A 21,629-nucleotide genomic window follows, 5' to 3' on the forward strand; every position below is an offset into this window, starting at 1 on the left:
CAAAACATACTGCCAGTACAGACTTTTGTCATAATCTCCCATAGATTTGCAGTTTAAATTGTTGTTTAAGAAAAGAGAAAGGCTTAATGAGCAGATGTTTAAACTTGCCCAAGATAAATACAAAATGTATGGCATCCCTTTGTTTTCATTCAGAATTTAGTATGAACTGTAGCATATGTGTTTAAAGTGATCTGGATGTTTTCAACAGTGAAGTCTATCGTAGACAAATGATGACCCACATAATGAAATGTGCAGTACACACAGAAACCAACTTGCATGCCCCAGCAATGTTTTTGTAAAGGAAGCTACTGACTGACACTGATTCATTGCTGCAGTGTCATATTTATGAAGGTTTTTTCCTGTATAGTTAAGATTTTCATTAGTCAATGGATGAATGAAAGTCAGAACAGCAACATATTTTATGCTTTCCCACTGTAGGTTGTGCAGTGTGGAAATTGTAAACATACTTCAGACACTACTTTTCTGTAAATTCCTTCAAGTAATGGAGTTGTTAACCAGTCAGACATATTTTATGCACCAATAATTCACCAATACCAGGAAAACATAGCAGTGTAACTGAGAATGATTCTCTATAAACCGCCATCATTCCTCATTACTAATGAAATATAGAGGCCAGTGAGAGAAAGAGACTGCATTAAAATGTGATAACTATATGTAATGTGCTGCGGCAACACCAGGAACAAGTTGCCAGAACACAAAGTGCTTTACAGAGTGCAAAAATAATAAGAGGTGCATCTAAGTAAAAGCTTGTCTATATAAAAGTGTTCTGAATCCCTGTTTTTTAAGGGATTCAACAGAGCCGATCACACGGAGAGACGGGGGCAAAAAAAAAGGCAAAGGACTGACAGGACTGGTCCCCAGGGGAACCTGTCGGTTTGCTGTATGACTCCCTAAAAGACCACCTGCTGTTTTACTTTATTTCGTACTTAAATTCTAATTGTTGTCTTGAGGCAAAGGCGGCAAAATGGAATTTTGTGGCTTCCATGAAAACACAGGCAGTGCAAGACATTACATAATAGAGTACGACTCCAGGTAAAAGGAATAGATTTTGCATCATAGATACTGAGTGAGTGTGGCAGCCAAAGTTTAAGTAACCTTTCATCACATTGCCTTGAGGTCTTTTACACTGGTAGCAACATGTACAGCTGGATGTCAAGATCACTCTTAAGTTGTCTGGCTTAAAAAAGACAAACAACAAGCAGTCAGCAATCTCTATAATGTCTGAGTTGATTTACTCTTAGGTTCTCCAAATGTCAAGGAGGAGTTCAATCAGGATTTAGTAGCACAAACAATTCGGGAAATGCCAACGAAAGGAAATTAGGACTTTACTCTTCTTAGGCAGATTCTTGGACTCTCAGCAAGACGGCTGTTGTTACTACATTTAAGTACTTGCCAATACAAATATTCAACCTTTTTTATTCTTACCTATATATTTTCTGCTACATACATTTATGTTTTCTGTAAATGTATTGAACGTTGCTGGTCGCACATGTGACATGGCCTTAGAAAGTTCCGATTTATTTAGTTCAAGAAAGCATTCAAATGGTTTTCTTTATGAATGTAATCCAAGCAAAGATGTACATCACCCTGATTTATAATACAGGATTCTGCACCATTTGATATAACCATTTACACTAGTTTAATTTGACTTTCTTGCACAATTTGGAGTAAAACAGCAAAAAAAAAAAGTCATTGTAATTATCTTAAAAATAAAGCTGCCAATACATTTATTAAAGGATTATAAACAAAAAAGCAGTGTTATACAAAATAAGATAACTTATGCATAAGTACTGCTAACAATAATTATACAGCTGCAACTAAAAACAGCTGCAAAGGATGTCATTTTGGCTCCTTCTTCATTAGCCAAAAATTAGAGTACATGTAAGCAATAGTCATTCCATCATACTGATATAACAATCCCTCCACCCCACACATTGTGTCACAACTTGAGTTTTCCGAGGGATTTTGTGTAATATTATTCACTGCTCCTATGGAGACAGAAAATACTCTGTGGAACACTTTGCAATTTGCCATGTATTTACCTTCTCCCACACAGACACTGGTGATATTTAGCTTCCTCTTCTTTGCTATACTTTTGCAAACTGTTTGTATTTGACAGGGGAGCTTGAAGACGAGGCAGAAGTCATTTTTTAAATCTCAGTGTTACTCCCACTTCCTGCCAGCAGCTCATTTATTGTACATGGCAACATTCAAGGTACACATAGACAGATATAAATATAGCATCATGCACTGAGAATAAAATACAAAACAGGCTGAAGGGCATCCTACTAGCTCATGTCAATAAATGTAGGCTTATCTTCAGTCCAGATCTTTTCATCTCTCTATTCTGCAGTGTTATCAGAAACATCATCATAAATTTTGTCCCCCCAAACAACAAAGATCACCTCCCCATCATAATGTCTCTGTGAATATTAAAAGCCTTTTACAAAAGCTGACAATCTGCTGTTATGATTCTGCAGGAACACCAGCCCTCACAGACAACTGCAAATCTTTGGGTTTTTTTTATGTTTTACATGTTAAGATGAAGTTTTGTATGTGTACTTACATGTGTACCCCATCACAGTGGGATAAAAAATACAGTTGTTTCAGAATCAAGAAAGAGAAGAAAAAAAAACATCAAAAGGCAAGCTTCAAACATTCCTAGAAGCCTGGCATCGATGTATAATACAACACATGAACAGAAGCTTGCATTAAGTAAAAAACTTAAAGGAAGAATGTTTAGGTACTCTCTTAGGTGCTAGAAATTTGGTTTGAATTTATGTTCCTGTTTAGATCATTCCTTATTTATTTGCTATTTCGTGGCTTTTAGTTTATTCATTGTGTTAGTTCATTTATTGATTTAGTTTGTGCTTTGGACTTTTTTTTCTTAGATTAGTGTTATATGATATTTATATCAGTTTCAGAGTTTTTTCCCCTCAAGCACTCTCTGCTTTGTTTCTCTTTCACCTTTCTCTCAGGCTGCAACTCTCCTCCCTTCTCAGCTGTTCCTTGTCCTTTGCGCTTTCACTCAGATTCTTTCCATTCTCATCTGATTAGCTACTTTGGTTTCTTTGTCACTTCCACCTCTCCCTCAGTATTTAAGTTTCTTCCATCCATGACAGGCTCCTTCTGTGATGTACCTTGTTTTTCCTGCCTTTCAGTTAACTTGAGATTCTTGTGTCTTCTATAATCCCGTTTAATAAGTCATGATTATCTTGAGTTCATGTCTGCAGTTTGGTCCTGCCTTAAAACTCCAATACTTAACAGGTACCTTCTTAAATATTTTATAATTTAGTTATTTTTAAAATGGCATTACATTGCTGTTGCAAAGCAAACACATTTCTCTCCAATTTTCATATTGACTGATTTGACATTGACTTCTGAAGAGGTGTACTATACCCTTTTAAGAATGTCAAGCGGATTGATGCTTAACAAAACATACTGATTCTGTTTCAATAGTCTTATTAAACAAGCTTAAAATTAGCTGGACAGTCTTGAAAACTCAGCTTAAAACCAAACAAACACTGGTGGCTCCAAGAGAAATCGTAAAGTAATAAGAAATGTCACTTTTGTTCCAACTCCAAGGATTATTTCTATTTTGTTTTCTTGTTTTGTTATTTTTTTTGAAAAAGCCCTTAAACACTACATTGTGTCCTTTCTTGTTTAATTTTCAGTACAATTTTTATCATTTATTGTTTACAATGTCAGAAAACTTAGAATTTTCACATATATTTTGCCAATATAATGATTATTGAAATAGAGCATAACCTATTGCTCTTATGAATTGATATGACAATTTAGAGTGTTGGGTAAGTAATTTTTGAATACTCTGTGGTATGTGCTGCACTGGGTTGTTTTTTAATTGCATTTTTGTTTAAGCCTTATGAATCATTCATAGATATATTATTGTTTGTGCAAACAACATTTTTAATTTTCCCTTAACTCAAATTTTAAAATACAGTTTTGTTTATACCTGCAGTAAAATATAATAGGTTATCCAAGTCTTGCATCTCCCTTTGAAAGAGTTTAACCTGGAAAACACAGCCAGCAGCATTCATCTGAACAACATCAATGAAGGTGACCCCTGAACAGCAGGGCAGACAGAGCACTGGCAACGCTTCAAACACAACTAAAAAAAAAAAGAAAAAGTTTGATGATTCTACTTCATCCTCATTGTGTCTTCTGTCAAAAAGTCATCAGGAAAACCTTTTTGGATAATGTTGCAATTAGCAATGCATTTTGCATTTAATGTGACCTAAAATGGGGTTCTGTCAGAGGAATGGCAATATGAGCAATTGGATTAGTAGGGGCCACCAAAGAAAAAGAAAAAAACAAAAAAAACACTTTGGCCATGATTTGAATTGCTTATGAGAAAGACCTTTGTTGGCCTTTGGACTAAAAGCGACTGTTTAACTTCATAACTCAACACAGTTTTAGCTATTTTAATAGCACTTTAACACACCAATATTAATGGGAGATTATTAGGCTTCTTCACATTTTATAAACCACCTATCCAACTATGCATGTGTCAGAGTAATATCTTACAGTTTACTGTTAATGACTGTTTTGTAATTGATAATGTTGGCAATTACATGAATACCTTCTCTGTTCTATTCATTATCCACAACAACAACAACCCTCTAATAGCTCATTCACTGAATATATGGGGGGAGTGTGGTGCCACACTCTATTCCTCTCTCCGTCACTATTTATAGCCCAAACAATTAAGCTGAGAAGACCTTCATTAGCCTGCTGCTATTCAGCAGGACCCTGAGTCGCCTTGCCAGCCAGCCAAACAGGTGTTCCTTAATAATCACAGCTGAATTGCCAGCAACACTGGTTTGCGATTTCCCCCCCATATGTTTCAAGTTGTTAGCGGTCCTCTACTGAGAAATGAATGACTTTCTAGCCTCATTACAATATCTTACAGTATTTACATGTGGATGTTGGCCTGCTGTCTGATCCTTATGCAAGTGACATTCTGCTTCAGTACTAGAAACAGATATTAAAACAGGTATTACCATTTTTTAAATTGTAATATTTACCTGCCTGAGCATTCCCCTCACACAAATATTGCTTGCTCCAACTGCATGTTTGTTCTGAAAATAACATGGAGTATTTCCACATCGATGTCAGGATTTGTTTTGGTCGGCAGTGTCTTATGTTTTTCACAACTGAAAAACATATTCTCTATTAGACAAATTAATTACAGCTAACATATCCTGCCATTTTTTAACATTGCTGTTTCGGGAGCTGGCTGCAGTCCTCCACAGCATGTGCCAAAAGCAAGAAGATAACAGGCTGCCAGAGGTTTTAGAAATACTGCAATGGCATGGCACCACTTCATCCAATTTGGCTCGGGTTCATCTATTATCTCATGAAGCAGTGCCAACATACAGTCTCTGTTTCTTGTATACTGGGATGATGATTTTGACTTGGTCTAAATTTAATATGACGCTCTGAAAAAAAGTCTCACAGGAAAGCATTGCATATGAGGTGTTGGCTTAAAATACATTTGCCTCCAAAAAGCACACATCTTGAACTAACCTATTAGAAACTTTAAAAAATTATCGCATTGTCATTTGGGCTTTCCTTAATTCTTTAAAAGCATTAGTGTGTGTAAACTTACTAATTTGATAGGAAAAAAATATATAACTTTCATTTGTCAGACATTTTGTAAATATAAGTTATTTTGACTATTTTTACAGAACTTCACAGAAAACCATTATTTAGATTTTTCCAGTCAGAGAGTGAGATAAAAAATGTAATGTTTTTTTTTTGTCTAGTATGTATAAATGCCTGGTTTCAATTATATAACAGAATTACATTTATTAAGTTTCTCTTCACATTTGAAGTATCCTGTAAGTTTTCTGTACCAGTAGCTACATAGACCTTTTTAGGTATTCTTGTCAGGACTTTAGACAAGTTACCCTCTTAATACAGCAGGTCAGTTTCAAAGCACAGCCAAATAGTATCAAAGAGTTAAACACTGTCTTGGTTTGGTTGCCTTATTACCTTCTAGAAAATGTACGTTGCATTTTGTCCATTATGAAACTGGGCTGTTTTATGGAGGGTGGGAAGACGTAATGTGATTGGACATCAGGAAATCCAGTCCAAACTTCATTTGCTGCTAATATATTCCTCCCACTAACAATGTATTCAACTGGCTTCATTCTGTTGTCAAGATTGAGCCTGTCTGTGCCAGAACTGTACTTAACTTTTGTTGCTAAAATTAGATGACTGAATGCACTTGTCATATTTTCGACAAACATTCTTAGAACTGTCCAATATGCCATAGACATATTATTTATGTGAATGAGCACTGCACATTTATATGACGGAAAACTTTCCCTAAATTAAAATAAAATAACGGAGATGTGACTAGAGTTTTCCTAACACAAATCAAAAATCATAAAAATAATTATAGTTCAATATGTCAGAGGTATTTTTTCACGTGTGGACGACGGAGATGTGATGGGGGTGACCCGCCAGCCTGTTAATTCTTGAAACCACAAAAAATCACAAAAACTCATTCTATAGGATGGGCCATGAATTTCCATACTTTATATAAGTATTTTTCTTTCATATTTCAGATACCCAAAAAGATGTGTTTGACAAAAGAGCAAAGAATTGAAAGTATACTGATGACTGGATCGGGAAGCTGTCACATGGTTGCACGAAACTTTAACAGAAAACATGGAACGAGCATCACACACGACACTGTGGCAAAACTTATTTGCAAGTTTCAGAAAATTGGAAATGTTGCAGATCAACCACAAAGTGGTCCAAGACGTGCAGCGATTACACAGAGTCTCAAAAAAATAAAAACTGTTGTAAAATATAAAATGTTTATTTTTTTCTATGTATGGAAACTTATGACCCACCCTGTAGTACAAGTCTGACCCTTCTTTCTAAGAGTGAAATCACATGATGTCATATCTGTCAGATGTCTGAAACTGTAGATATTTGTGAAAATTGCCATAAATTGGTAATGTGACCAAAAAAAAATTATGTTTGTAAATAAAAATCTTAATACTGACATTAAAAACTACAATTCAGTAATATTGCTGAAATTAGTCACACCATGTTGGTCAAGGGTATTATTAAGTCTCAAGGTGGATTGATTCAGGTTGCTAATGCAGATAGCATCACAGGCCACCTCTGAAAGTGGTCCAGTATAAACCAGCCAAAGAGAATCATAAGGATTTTCAGGGTATATCTTAGCACCAGGAATGAATAAGGCTGAGTAGTCTGAGCCAAAGGAAACATGTATTTTGTAGATGCACTTTTCTAATTACTCAGTAAACATGGCGTATTGTTTTCCAAAGAAATAAAATGGCATTCACATATGTATTTGAACCACACAAGAGTTCACTTCAACCGAACCGAGACCTAGGATTTTAGACAGACAGGAATTTGCTTTTTTGGTCCACATCAGGGTTTGATTGTGCCTTCACATCTCCCCAAACTATCCAGACTTTCTCAGCAAACAAACTAGAGTTTGAATAAAATGGACTTAACAGTGCTGGTGTGACTAGATATACAGTATTTGGTAATAATAAGAACAATAGAAAAGAGTTTCAACACAAATTATGTAGATATGTTTTTCAGAAAAGCATGAACATTATGGATTTCTTAGTTTGCAGAATTTATCATTTCTTCATAATTATTTTTAACTTTACACTTTTCCATTAGCTGCAGCTTCCAAGCTTTGCATTGCTTTTTTGTCTTTTATCCATAATAAGTCACGTCTCGTCCTATCATAGACTGATGTTACTATTCAGCCGGCAACTATTTACCTGACATTTTGCACTTGTTTAAATGAAGCTGTTGGTCCACAGTCTCACTGTAATTATGATGAAATACTAATTAGGAAGGCCTGACCTATGCAGACATGGCCATGCTCTCAAATGTCTACTCCAGATGGCAGCAGGTACAAAAGATGCTTGTGAAAGAGACCTTTGTGCATTAGGATAGAAAGGACCTGTCCTACTGGAACATTAGGATTCAAAACATGCCTCAGTCACTGAAGATTTTAAATTAGCAATCTGGACAGTGTTCAAAAAGGTTTTGTCAATTGACAGACAAAAAAGATAAAATGTGCATCATTGCATATCCAATTGTACATTCATGTTTATATTAAACAGGTAGGAATTTGTTGCACCTACATTCATGAAAATCTGGATCATTTAGAGTAAAGTTTCTGACGTACAATAAAGATCCACTGTGTTTAAGACTAATCCAATATCCGGCTTATCAGCACAAAAATAAACAGGGTTTTATAATTGTGTTTTTTGTAAAGAGACACTTTATTACATGAAATTTAATAAATTTCATGTAATATAAAATTACATAAAAACCATAAAAACATTTATGGTTCCATAAACGTCTATTTGGTTAACATCTGTGTGGCACACTGTGCCCATGAGGAACTTGAAGCATTTTTCCAACAACAAATCCTGAAATAAATGCCGTCCTCAAAGAGAAGAAAAGCTCTTTTCTTTGAGAGAAGAAATGTTCAGATCAGGGAACAAGGAAGATGAACATTCTAACCTTTGCGCCACATAATGCCCCAAGTTTCACATTCATAAATGTTAATTTTAGGACGTGTTGATTTATTTAATTATAAATAAATCAACTGTTTGTGTTACATTTAGATTTTAACTCCAAATACCATGGGCCAAACGTTCCTTTAGTACTTGAGGTTCTACACCAGTATCCTCATTTTATTTACGGCTGTTCACCTCCAGCTACAAATTACAGGTGCTGTGCTGAAAACGGCCCGGTAGTAACTTCAGTCGAGAGCAAATACTGAAGCAGTGCAGCAATTGATGTTTACCAATGTTTCATGACCTATTAGAGCCATTGTAATTACACTTTCAACTAAGAAAAGAAACAAAACATGTCGCTGTCAAAAACTACAAAAATGTTAGCGCCATTAGAGCAGAGGACACAGAGATGAGAGAGTTCTGTGAAAGTAGGTTGGAGAGTAAGCCAAGCTGCAGAAAGGCTGTACCTCCGGCTTGAAGAGTGTTCCTTAGGTTGACAGAGGGTACCATTTCTTACCAAAGTGATAGAGCCCGACCTAGAGCAAAGGATCAGATTGAAGCAGCATATTTTCCTCCCTCTGCCTGTAGTGCTTTAAGCATTTCATACATAGCATTACTGGAGCAACTTGATGAACTCAAAGTCAGAAGTTGTGTCAGTGGCCAAATCATCTTTGTGTTTGGGACCGGTGGCTTATTTTGGTAAAAAAATAAAATAAAATAATAATAAGAGAAATATTCTTGACCAAAATTTGATGATTGTAGGGCCCAGTTCTAAAGCATCTGCAATTGTAGTTTTTCCATGTTAAAACAAAAGAAATTTAGATCTAGAAATGACAATGTCCATGTTTCCTTTGAACAAACGCTATATATATGGACTTGCATGTAGCAAAACTAAATTCTCAGTAATTAGATCATCTACACCTGTGCTGAATGTTGTAAGTAGAATGTTAAAGGGATTCTTCTTCTGCCCCACTGTGTTAAATGACCCTCCTCACGAAATGCTTGTCAGAATGGCTTGTGGCAAATTCTAACAAAAGCACTGAAGAGAAAAAGCTTTCCCCTTTGTTTATGTAGTGCAATTCAGCCACTCGGCAGAAAAGAAGAAACACTAACTGAGTAAGTAATACTAACTAACCATTAGACACTAACTAACTACGGTTTTTGCAAGCTAGTGTGTTTTGTGAAAGGTGGGATGTTGAGATGGCTTTAAGTCAAACTACCTGAATGTTGTTACAGCCCATCTCTCTCCTTTTATGATCAAAGTTTATCGTATTTGCTTCTTCCACAAGGATAATTCACTATGTGACACATCTCAAATAATCTCAAACTGGTTTATTGAACAAGTTCATGATAGTCCAGATCTGGCGACAATCTCTAGATCTTGACCCAATAGAAAGTATTTGAGATGTAGTGGAATGGAAGAGTCGCATAACGGATATGAACTGCTAGTCTGTCAATGGGACAAAAATCTATGCAGAATGTTTCTAACACCATGTTGGATCTGCACTATATCATATTATCAAGGCATTTCTTAATGACAAGATTTTGCTTGCAAGGTGTACAATGAAGAGGTGATTATATGCCTAAGTTCAAAATAAAAAAAATAAATAAACAAAGCTAAAGAAAATGTAGGTCAAGTATGTGTTTTTAGGTATCATTGTTAAAGGGTGTACAGTCATGGCCAAATGTTTTGAGAATGATTCAAATGTTAATATTTACAAAGTCTACTGCTTCAGTTTTTATAATGGCAATTTGCATATACTCCAGAATGTTATAAAGAGTGATCAGCGTAACAGCAAAAAATTGCAAAGTCAATATTTGCCTAGAAAATGAACTTTATCCCCCAAAACACATTTCAACTTCATCGCAGCCCTGCCTTAAAAGGACCAGCTAACATTGTTTCAGTGATTGCTCCATTAACACAGGTGTGGGTGGTGATGAGGACAGGGCTGGAGATCAATCTGTCATGATTAAGTAAGAATGACACCACTGGGCACTTTAAAAAGAGGCTGGTGCTTGGCATCATTGTTTCTCTTCTGTGAACCATGGTTACCTCGAAAGAAACACGTGCAGTCATCATTGCACTGCACAAAAATGGCCTAACAGGAAAGAAAATCGCAGCTAGAAAGATTGCACCTCAGTCAACAATCTATCGCATCATCAAGAACTTCAAGGAGAGAGGTTCCATTGTTGCCAAAAAGGCTCCAGGGCGCCCAAGAAAGACCAGCAAGCGCCAGGACCGTCTCTTAAAAGTGTTTCAGCTGTGGGATCGGGCTACCAGCAGTGCAGAGCTTGCTCAGGAATGGCAGCAGGCAGGTGTGAGTGCATCTGCACGCACTGTGAGGCGGAGACTCTTGGAGCAAGGCCTGGTCTCAAGGAGGGCAGCAAAGAAGCCACTTCTTCAGTCTTCTTTGCAGACTGATGTTTTTCAGTCTGTACCTGAAAAACATCAGGGACAGACTGATATTCTGCAAAAGGTACAGGGAGTGGACTGCTGAGGACTGGGGTAAAGTCATTTTCTCTGATGAATCCCCTTTCCGATTGTTTGGGACATCTGGAAAACAGCTTGTTCGGAGAAGACGAGGTGAGCGCTACCATCAGTCTTGGCTCATGCCAACTGTAAAGCATCCTGAAACCATTCATGTGTGGGGTTGCTTCTCAGCCAAGGGAGTCGGCTCTCCCACAGTCTTACCTAAAAACACAGCCATGAATAAAGAATGGTACCAGAATGTCCTCCGAGAGCAACTTCTCCCAACCGTCCAAGAGCAGTTTGGTGATGAACAATGCCTTTTCCAGCATGATGGAGCACCTTGCCATAAAGCAAAGGTGATATCTAACTGGCTCAGGGAACAAAACATAGAGATTTTGGGTCCATGGCCTGGAAACTCCCCTGATCTTAATCCCATTGAAAACTTGTGGTCAATCATCAAGAGACGGGTGGACAAACGAAAACCTAGGAATTCTGACAAAATGCAAGCATTGATTGTGCAAGAATGGACTGTTATCAGTCAGGATTTGGTCCAGAAATTGATTGAGAGCATGCCAGGGAGAATTGCAGAGGTCCTGAAGAAGAGGGGTCAACACTGCAAATATTGACTTGCTGCATTAACTCATTCTGTCATTAAAACCTTTTGTTACTCATAATATGATTGCAATTGTATTTCTATATGTGATGACAACATCTGACATACACACATGAAAACCAGAGGGCAGAAGATCATGTGAAAATATAATATTTGTGTCATTCTCAATACTTTTGGCCATGACTGTACACAGGAGTAGTTTCAAGGAACAGCCAGCTGCAGTTCCTTCCAACTGGCTTTCAGTATGCTTTTGCTTTTCTTGTTTTTTTTTTTTTCTATTGTCATCCTTCTTCAATAATACATGCCACATATGCTTGCTACTGAGTCTAATGTTTGTGGTGTGGGATTTACGTTGGATTAAGCTTCAAAAGAATGGCTGGCTATCTATTGTTTGTTACTGGCAAGCTACATTCCCAATAGGGGGCCTCTTTTTCAGCAGTTTCTGTTTCTAAGAAAATAGTTCCAACATTATATAATTTCATTTCATTTCGACATTGTGTGAAATGTATGCTTTTGGAGGGCCATTGATTTCAAACATTATGTGTATTTTTTCCCTTATGGCTCTACTCAGCCACAATAATGTCAATAATGAGTTATTTAGTCAAAGCAGACATCCTGTTTGACTAAGAGATTCGACACACATAATTTCTTAAACAATTGCGAATGAATAAATTATATTCTTTGTTAAATAATTTTGTCTTGATGAACAATCTTTGTCTGTAAAATCAAATGAAGTCTGTTTTTCCTGATTTTGATGATGTACATAATTTCATTATGCTTAGCTGAATACTTTTTGTCATTCCCAATCAGCACCAATTATAAGCACTTCATCACCACCTCCCTTCTGTGAATCATTGGTGCCATAAAAGGCTAAGGATAGTGGTTCATCAAAATATGCCCTCTCTTTCGTGGGTACAACACTTGTCCAGAATTTCAAGGGTTCTGAATGCATACAGACAGACAATGACCCAATCTAAATGTGCATGAAATGCTTTCTCTTATCTTCTCATGCCTGTGGTTAACAGAGGAGTACGACTGAGGAAAATAAAAAAAGGTGATCATCAGTGCTACACTGCCGTCAGACACAGGATAAAAGTGTTTGGCGTACTTGAACAAAAATTGGATAGTTTTAACAAAACATTGGTTCAAAAACTGTGAACCAATTTGTTGGCTGAGAAAAGGGATAAGAATGCTGCTAATTTTTTGAAGACTGCCATTTTGAACTACACAACAAGGTGCCTTTGACATTTGCTCCAAAGATAATGCCTAAACTTTTGCTGCACAGTGTGACAATGACAAATACATATCTCTCTCTTGTATATGACCTTTTGTTTGATCAGACTTCTCTAAACCCCTTTCACATGATGTATCTAATAATGTTATCTAGTCTGTTGTCTGTAGCTAAATTGAATTACCCAGCATGCACTTCTTCTTAAGACTGACTATTCTTTTTGTGTAATCTGAAATACTACATAATGTGATGACAATTCTTGACATTATCAACCCTGAAATTGCTGTTGCAACTGGGGAGTTTATGGGCGGATTTTGTGATTAACCATTTTTATGTACTGGGGCTTTATGTGCTATTTTAAAAACTAGAGGTGGTTTTAGTTGTTCAGATATTGCTAGGCCTAAAATATTTATAATAGTTTCTAAAATCTAAAATCTTTATCATGTGGATAAAGAGAGATCATTGATTCTAACCCAAATATCACTTGTTCAGTAATCCCAATTTCATTATTCTCTTCCAGTCACTCTTTGTAGCCTTAAAATTAAATACCACTTTAGTAATTAACCAAACCTCAAACCCATGACCAAACTCTTTTTTATTGGGACAATCCAGGCCTGAATATGTGTTGTTTTACCCAGCGGGTTTGGGAGGTTCTATTAATAACAATTTAATCTACATTGTTATACCTGCTTGGGAAAGAAGAAAACTCAACATTATTTCAGTTAACTTAATAAGAAATTTTGGATGGAAAAAAATCAAAAAAATCATATTATTGTTTTTCTGGCATCTCCAAAACAAACTGGAGATGACAAACTACACATGAGACTGTGTCTCATGTGCAGCATGAGACACAGTCCAACAGTAACTTACAATATCAAGAAACAACAAAAAAAGTTTGAAAAAGAAAGGTTCAACAATATCCAGTCACAAATGAATGGTTTATAAAAAAGTAATATCAGTGCTATTTTTATGATTAAAATGTTTTAAAGATATTGCCTAAATTGAATGTGAATGAGAAAAACATAATCAACATTCTCTTAGTATAAACATCTGAAACTGATTTTACTCACCAGTGAATTTTGAATCACAGTTCAGAGCAACCTCACCATGTCTTGCCTTTTTTGCTCCCAAACTTAATATAATGGGAATAGGGAATGAGGGATTGTGAGATTAAAAAAAAAGGCAGCAGGCCTATTTGGAAAGGAACTTTTCGTAAGTAGTAACTCCATGGACATGTATCCAATAGATTGGGTGCCGAGCTGTGAAGACCATAAGATGTTCCTGAAAAGTATCAAGGAGATTCATTTAATACGCTGAAGGCTTTTTGAGTCCACTGCTGGTACTAATGCTTGACCTGTGCAGAGGTAGGCACCAATTGTCATTCAGGCCATGCTCTCCGCTCGCATGAATATTCCTTCAAATTAAGCCAGAGGAAATCGTTTGAGTATCTGAAGGAAAAAAGGAAACTGAAGGGTACAAGGCAAAGCTGGAAAAACCAAGATAGTATTCCAGAAATTATATTGGTGGTGGCATTGGAGAGGTGTGTTGCTTCCAATCTTTATCCCCTGATCCTCTTTTTGGCGTCCAACTTGTCTCCAGCAGTGGTGGGGGGCATAGAGTGATAGAGCAGTGTTGAGTACTGCTGCTGCTGCTGCTGCGTACTTTCTCCTACCAGCAGTCTCTGCTCAAATAAATGCCTGGTCTGTCACAGTTCTCTGCTGCAATGCATTAGATTCATCCTTCCCCTCATGCACTCCCTCACTCGTGCTTGCCTCCTCCCTTCTTGCTCACTCTTATTTGTTCACTTGAGCTCAATCACACGTGAGAAGACACAGAGGGAGAATAGAATACAAATAAGCGTTCTTAACGAACTAGTTGTTCTTGGATTTGATGTATTTTGAGAAGTCAGAATGAAGGAGAAACTGGTTTGAGTTTATGTGGTCTATGAGTCACTCCCTGTCTTGACTGGGAGGGAAGACTAAGTCACTGCGCATTGATATGAGTGTACACCTTTTCTTATGGGAAACAAATCATTTTAAATAACTACCAGTAGTTTAAACATTAGCAGCCAAAAGAAAAATAAATAATTGATGAGTTGATATATTTTTTAAAATTTCAGATAACTTTAGTCTCATAATGATCATATTTACCAAGACACTTGCAAAAAAAAAAAGGTTTGAAAAACTTTCTTTTTAATTTATTTTTTGCTGGTTCACTAAAAATTCTTCCTAAGTGCAAAGTGTCAGGCTGCACTTGAGAGCACTCCAGTAATGAAATTAGCCTGAGTTAATTTACCATATTATTAATTTTCATTACCTGCAACTGTGCATATCCTACTGCAATATGTAAAACACTATTTCATGGAAGTGGTCATTAGTAAGAAGTGTCATCACACCTCCTTCAGAAACCCAGAATAGTAAATGTGGCTTCATTTTTTATTTTTACATTACTTGCTACATTACATTATTTTTATTGTAGTATTAAATTGTTATTATACAGTTTTATTATCTTTTTAATGTTGTTAATCTAGTTTTATGAATGCTTATGAGCAGGGGTGCAGCCAGGAATTTTGGGCCCCACTATTTGAGAAGTAAGCTAGTCTATATTGATTAGTTCCGTGTTTGGCTGGCTAGCTTAGTTGCTAGTGATGGCAATTTTGACTCTTTTCAGAGAGCCGGCACTTGTGGCTTAGCTCCAAAAAAGAGCCAGCTCTTTCGGTTCTCAAGCAGCTCTTAGTTTAGTATCTGCAGTCCTATATATTATCATCACTTAGCAAGTAGTTCCCCATATGAGAAGCCTTGCACTTGATTAGTTTTATGTATTTGCTATGTTACAAAATCACACATTCTTACGTTTGTGTAATATTTTAATCAAAATTTTAATTAACAAAAATAAATGAACAAAATACTGCAAGCAAATATACTGAACAGACCCATAATAATAATATTATTATTATTCTATAATATTTATAATCTTCAGCCAGATGCTGCTTTTACATGTGCCCATTATATTTATGGGTTTTTGCAACACTCTCCTCTTCACCACTGCCTATTAATTCTAACCCGACTATTAAGTCTTTCCCTGCATAATTATAGGGTCCCATATCCTCACACGTGATTAGCTACAAGGCTGCTAATCATGCTAATCAAAATAAAGTTCTGCTGTGAGCAGATAGCGCTTCCATCAAGAGTGAGAATCAAGCAGCAAAAGGGGGGAGATAGCTAGCTCCCTCCCTTCCTGTCTCTTTCCACCTCTCGTGCAGTGCGCTGCTCTTTGCGCTGTTGTGTTTGTAGCCCATCCAGTAGGATGCAGAAAAGTTCTCTGTGAAGAGCAGTTCCTGTCGTTCACTTGAAAGAGCCACTCTAAGAGCCGAAACGTTCGCGACGACCCGCCACTACTAGTTGCTACCGCAGCAAGTTAGCGCAACACTCTGCTATCAAAGGCAACATGTAATTTCATCACATTAGTATCACTGTACCTCTGTCTCTGTCACGTTTTTGGTTTTCTTTTTTTCTCTTCTTTGAGCTCCAGACAATGGACCTTACCAAGCTCCGCCCACAACCGACCCACGTGACCGGAAGTCTCACAAACAAAGCCTCGAAGCACTTGTTTCTATGTAAACATGACTCGATTAGTGCATCATTTCTACCGGATTTTCACAATATATCAGCTACTACAATGGACAGAGGAACTAACAAGTTCAGGTCATCATCTGGGAGGAGGTTACTGGTGTCTCAGTCACAAACTGGTTGCAAACCTGAGGCCAGCAGGTGTCAGTCAGTTATGGTAGATCTGAAATTTGGTTTGATGACGTCAATATGAGAAGCTACAGACTGATAGGAGGAACCAAAGAGCTCTGTAAAGGTAAAGGCAAATCTTCTGAAGTTGGGATATAATTCATTTAATTTCACATAATTATCGCGGTAGAAGCCATTTGTTTGTTAAAATTTTATGAAATATATTTGTTCGATTTGATGTTTGTTGTTAATGACGTAAACTCACAAACGAACGAGGTAATTAGTCCAACGTTTAGAAACTACAGCGGCTGTAATGCGCCACAGCAAAGGTAAACAAAGGTAAAATAACCCGAACAGGTGATCAACTCAAAACCACTCCTACCTTTTTACTTTCTCTCTCTCTTTGTAGTTTAAGCACACCTGTTACCGTGGCAACCGCCTGCGCCCGCAAGACGAGCAAAGATTACGTTAAAAACATAACATTCAATCCCTTACCATATCAAGTTTCCAGGCTTGATATTTATTTCTCGATTATTAATCAGCGCTTCCCTGAACACAGCAATGGTTGATTGACTAGCTGTACTTGGAGCTAGAGCGGCTAACATGAGTAACAGTTTAGTCCAAAGCCTTTTCTGCTAAAATAAAATCTTTAGTGTATGTCAGATACAGACACATTGCATATTGATCTGTTTAGCTAACGTAAGACTGTGTAGCAGACAGGCTTCAAGGTGTAGAAGTTGTATCAGTTCTGCCTTTATGCTGTACTTAGCTAACGGGAAGCTAAGTGTGTTTGTGAGATGGCCACGCATGTGACCAGTAGAATGGGCATCAGCCAATGAAAAGCGGCCCCTCTGGTAAGGTCCATTACAAAACTCACCCTCTCATTCCAACAGGGCAACATTACTGAGAAGTGGTGGAGAGGCGCTCAGGCCGTAGGAATGAACCAACTAGTGGAGAAGAAGGAAGAGCTAAGAAAAGTATCATTGCTATTAAATGTAGCTTTTCATATTCTTTGCTATGCTGCTTACGGAACCCCACAGGGGACATTTAGGATTTTTTTTTTTCTTTTGTGTTACCAAAAGTATTACATTCCCTTGCAAAAAATATTTCATTCCCTTGCAATACGTTTGCGTTACCATGCAAAACGTTTGCATTCAAATGCAATACTTTTACGTTGTAGAACATGATTTGGTCTGATGAAACCAAAGATGAGCCAAAAGACAAGCTTAACACAAAATACCCAGAGTGAAACATGATTTTATCTGGGTGTATCTTCCCTGACATAGGAGTATTTTTTTTCCTTTCTTTCTTTTTGGTGGATGAACAGGATATGTATATGTACAGTTTCAAATATCTGTAAATTTTCAACCAAAACCTGTGGCTGCTTGCTGAAAAAAGAAATTTTGTTTTCTAGTATCACTGTAAATCCAAGCATATGTCCAAATTACCAAAAATAATGACTTCATAAAAGCAGAGATAATCTTTTTGAAAGTTTAGTCAAAGTCTAGAACTCAGTCTGGAGGACTCACCTGGGGAAGTCTCTGAGTAACTTTGAAATTTAGCAAAACTTATACATTGTGTTTTTCAAACTACATGCCACAAATAAATTAAAAAACTGATGTGCATGTTCATTCAACTTCTATGCCATTTGACTACATTGTCAATATTTTTGCACTTTTTTTTGCACAGGTGTGTTAAAGAAAAAGGGGGCAAACCATAAATTCAGGTAACACTTTTAGGATTTTCATTTGTAAAAATGAAATTGAAAATAACACTTCTCATTTTGCTACTTCATGGTTCTGCTCTATTTTGTGTTGGTCCATCAAACTTTGCAGCAAAGTGTTTTGACTTCACACTTTGTATTCTGTGGTGCTACTAATCTTAATGTTATTTGTTTTCCTGGTGGAAAGGTGCAATTCTTTTACTTTTTTCTTTATTTTATTTTTACTTTTTTTCCTGACTGTTTCAATTAAAGATTCCTGGAAGTTTTTTTTTTTTTTTTTTTTTTTTGTCAATTTTTGTTTAATTTCAATGTAATAGCAATGTTTAAACACATTTTATCAGTCTCAGGCTATGTCATTGTGTAGAATTAGAGATGTGGAGAATTATTCTATGTAGTAACTTTTCAGCCAGTTCTCTTTAATTATTCAAAGCAGAACAAGCTAATGTAACAGAAACAGTATAATGTCACCATGCTAGGCCAGCAAGTTCAAAAGTATTTCATTTTACAGGTATGATTACCTCTATTAAGTCTACTGGCACTGATTGCTTTTTGTCAATAAGCACAGTGATTCCTCCCTGTAGAATTTTGAAATGATTCTATTTTAAAATGTGTTTGTATCATAATAGTGTCTCATACTGTTTTCTCACATCAGATAACATAACTACACAACATAATCTAATACTGGCCATTCTACCTGCAACGATTTGTTTACCAAATTGAATCTGCAGTCTGGATCCCAACACACTTGGGGCTTTCCAACATGTCAATCACCAGCAAAGGCTTTAGGACTAAGATGTTTTGTCCCACTCTGGAGTCCAAATACAAAAACACATTCAATGAGGTTAGATTATGTATCCTAACATAAAATGTCTGACTGTCTATCACAATTAAACTAAATAGGCTTCATGAATTTGAATAACCCCTCCCCCCCTCCAGGGCATATTATCAGTGTTTGATTTCAAGCAGCATCTGGAGACTCAAAAACAACATTTTTCTTTGGAGAACAGAGCAAAATAGTACACGAGTCAGTCATTCTCAGTAAACAGTTAGTGCTCACAAATAAAAGAAAATGGTAGATTGGTGTAAATGGCGTAGTTGCACATGTTGATGCATACTCGGTTAAGAGTTACACTATAATTGTGGTAAACGTCTCTAAATTGACTAAATTTTATGATTTAGTTAATCACTGTTAAAACTCAAAAATGTAAATAATAACTAACTTTTGTCTGCCAACATAAAGAGCATCTTTTGTAAGAAAAAACTGATATCTTTAGATGCAATAGTTCAAAGAATATGACTGATGCTTCCTTAAACTGTTCATTTATGACCATGTCTAGATAAACTAGACATTTTTTAAGTTCTGTTGTCTTAAAAATATGTTCCAAAGAATAGAAAGTACTTTTTATGTCCTCTTTCCAATTACCTTTACTATGTAAAATGAATATTTTTGCCATTTCTGATGCTTTAGTACAATAAAAAAAAAGAACTATTCAGATTATACTTTTGGTCCTTGTTATATGTGACTTTATAATCAGTGAAGGGAGTCAAAACTTTAAGAGTCTACTCAGTTTTAACAAAAATGTGGAAAAACATTTTTTTTATGCTTTAACTTTTTCCATACAGTTTTCCATATCTCACTGGACTCTTTACCCATGATTAAGCGATCACTTAAACATCCACCTGTGTTTTCCAGAATAAAAGCACCTTCCAGCACCAGCACAGGTGCAAAATTGTCAGAATTTTCATGCTTAATAAATTCAGCAAGTCAAGACAAGACATTGGGAACATGACTCTATTTTTGCCATCATCGCTGGTCTTTGCTTGTGCCTTTCTGATTATTAATTAGAATTACTGTTTTGAGTCTTGCCTTCTCTCTGCATGCTGCCTTTTTGCATCTGTCAAACAGTGGAGCCAATGTAAACCAAACCTGGAATTTTCTTTGATCCAGTTGCTATATGATGAGGGAAATTTTTACCATCAAATTTCTCTCCATCCGGTGTTAACCACCTGAGTACAGTCACTCATCTGCAGAGTTCTTCTCCTTGCTGTGCAAGCTCCTGAGGATCATCTTGCTCACAGGTCTCACCTGAACTTTTCCCTTTCTGTCTGGAAAGTTGGTCAGTTGTGACTGGAACAAGGTTGTTGGATTGGTTACTTGCCCATCTCTGTCTGCTTCAGAACTGCACAGAGTTTCTGCGATCCAGTATTGTTATCTTTTTGCATCACTAGTTAAAAAAATGTAATATAAAAAATATTCATGCAAAAATTACAAGTCAGAACCATTTTATCTTTATTATAGCATAAAGCTTGACACCTTGATGTGACCTGCATGAAGATGGTTAGACTCCATGCCCATGTATTAATCAATAACTGCGTCTTGCAGTTGATAGTGAGTGAGTGCACATAGTTAAATGGCGGTTTCATTTCGGATTTGCCAAAGAGGCTTGTCTTTCAAATGGCATGTGATGACAACCTCGTCTTCTGCTTGGAGATTAACAACTAGGCAGGCTGCATGGCTCTGTATGCTCTTGAGCCTTGATCCAACTTGGAGAGGTTTGGAGGTCAGAATTTATCTAAACAGCAGATGGTTTGTTTGGTCTCAATGGGAGTGTTCTAAAAATTTAATGAATACACAAATGAAAGTATACTTAGCTGTAATAGAAACTGGTTGTGGGAAAAAGCGGCTGAAATATTGAGTTCACGACATCCATATAGTGACTAGAAAATTGAAGAAATGTTTCAGTCTAATCACTACAATACACAGGAACAAGGGAGTGTATCTGATCTCTAGTAAACAGCAGCACCCCTAATTTGTTAACAAATGCCATAAACAGCCAGACAGTACACCGAATGCAGCCTACCTTGAAAGTGCACAGCTTCCAATATCAATTGACATTGAATGCAATTTGACCCTTCTGCTCAAACAACCCAGTAAATAAAAGTATTATACACTTTCATAAAACTGATTGGAAGTATAGCTTTGACTATCCAAATGGAAATGTTAGGCTGCACCTGTCACATTGCAGTGTTGTGGCAGCTGTAAAATAGTTCAACCATACCATTAGGTAGAAGTTTAAAGGTATAGCTTAGTAGTAAAATGATTTGCTCCTCTGAGCTGCATCTTTCCCATGTCTGAAGGTTATGCAATTAAAAGTGGAATAACTATGCATCAACAGATCATAGTATACTTTAAGAATAATAAATGTAAGCAAGGCAAAGTTTAGATATATAAAACATGAATTATACACATAGTGTTATGGCTCCTGTGCTGAAGAGATAATACTA

The 21,629-nt window shown here is 36.6% G+C and overlaps 1 long non-coding RNA gene across 1 annotated transcript in view; it reads right to left on the bottom strand.

Moving 5' to 3' along the window:
* The window catches only part of LOC114151869 (uncharacterized), a 51,003-nt gene extending 36,423 nt beyond the window's left edge, over positions 1–14,580 (bottom strand). Inside the window, exon 1 of the long non-coding RNA XR_003597035.1 lies at positions 13,955–14,580. This is a non-coding gene — a long non-coding RNA (uncharacterized LOC114151869). The remainder of the gene's footprint in view (positions 1–13,954) is intronic.
* Positions 14,581–21,629: the final 7,049 nt, after the last annotated feature.

Source organism: Xiphophorus couchianus, chromosome 2 (assembly GCF_001444195.1).
Source record: "Xiphophorus couchianus chromosome 2, X_couchianus-1.0, whole genome shotgun sequence".
NCBI lineage: Eukaryota > Metazoa > Chordata > Actinopteri > Cyprinodontiformes > Poeciliidae > Xiphophorus > Xiphophorus couchianus.